This window comes from Geospiza fortis, unplaced genomic scaffold (assembly GCF_000277835.1).
Source record: "Geospiza fortis unplaced genomic scaffold, GeoFor_1.0 scaffold452, whole genome shotgun sequence".
Lineage (NCBI taxonomy): Eukaryota > Metazoa > Chordata > Aves > Passeriformes > Thraupidae > Geospiza > Geospiza fortis.
In genome coordinates, this window is record NW_005054369.1 from 809,961 (window position 1) to 811,141 (window position 1,181).

Sequence of the window (1,181 nt, forward strand, 5' to 3'; positions counted from 1 at the left end):
CCTCCCGCCCCTCTGGCCCTGCTTAAACTTTCTGGAGATCCCGCATCACTCTGGGATGGAGTGAAAGCAATCGCTTCGAGTGGTGGAAGGAAAATCATCTTTACAGAAACAAAAACTCTCTGTCGGGGAGGCGGGGGCGATTCAAAGAAAGTTGCTTCGATCTTCTCGGCTGTTGGCAACTCCGCGACCACTCGTGTTTACTGCTGCAGCCGCGCTCGGCAAATCTCTGCCTTTGTTTGCAATTCGAGAGATAACGCGGTTCTTCTCGGCCACTGTTTTGAGCAGGGCTGAACAGAACTAGCTCGCCTGTTTGTGGTCGAAACACACATGTATTTCTTTTATTTGGTAGTAAATAGGGGGTTGCTGTGTATAGCAAACAGCGGGGGGAAAGATATAAACTTCCCGGCCACCAGATTTGGGGATTCAGAAGAGTTTTGCCTTGCAGAGGGCCGCGACAGGGAGCGGTGCGGCCCCTCCAGCAGCCGCACGCTCCCGGCGACCCACGGTGGGGGGTCTGGGTTTTTTGGGAATTTTATTTGTAATTTTTTTTTTTTTTTTTTAGCCGAATATTTTCAAATTTTCTGGTACAGGTCGTTGGGAAATGTTTGATTCTGCTGTCGGTGTCTGCGACGTGCAGAACGGGCGGCAGAGGTGGGGGCACGCGGAGCCGCTCCGAGGGAATAATCCCGCTTTAAAACAGTGGTGGAAAACCCTGTGGGTTTGGGTTTCAGGGTTTTTTTTTTCCAAATATGCTGCAAGTGTCTCTGTAATAATCACTTTACTCTATCGACTTGGCATAGTGTGCTAACGGAATGAGAAGACCATTAAGAGCATTAACAGATTGGTACAGCATAATGCTTCAGTTCATATTGATCGTAAAACGTCTGTAAAATATTGTTTCAAATGAATCTATTGTTCCTGCGCTCTTTCGGCGGTGTTGATGACCTTGGTTTGTTCTCCCACATCCAAATTATTCTCTCGCCGCTCCCATACCATTGGGGACCGGCCAGTGGGACCTGTCGCCGCCGTCCCCGCGGACTTTCACCTGCCCGAAAGCGTGGTTTGAGGGGTCAGAATCCCCTCAAAAATAAGAAAAATTAGGAAACGTTCATGTAGGAGGGAAGGGAGCGGTGTGAGGGTGCCCAGCGTGCGGGGAGCGGCTCGCCCGAGCCTCCCTGCGC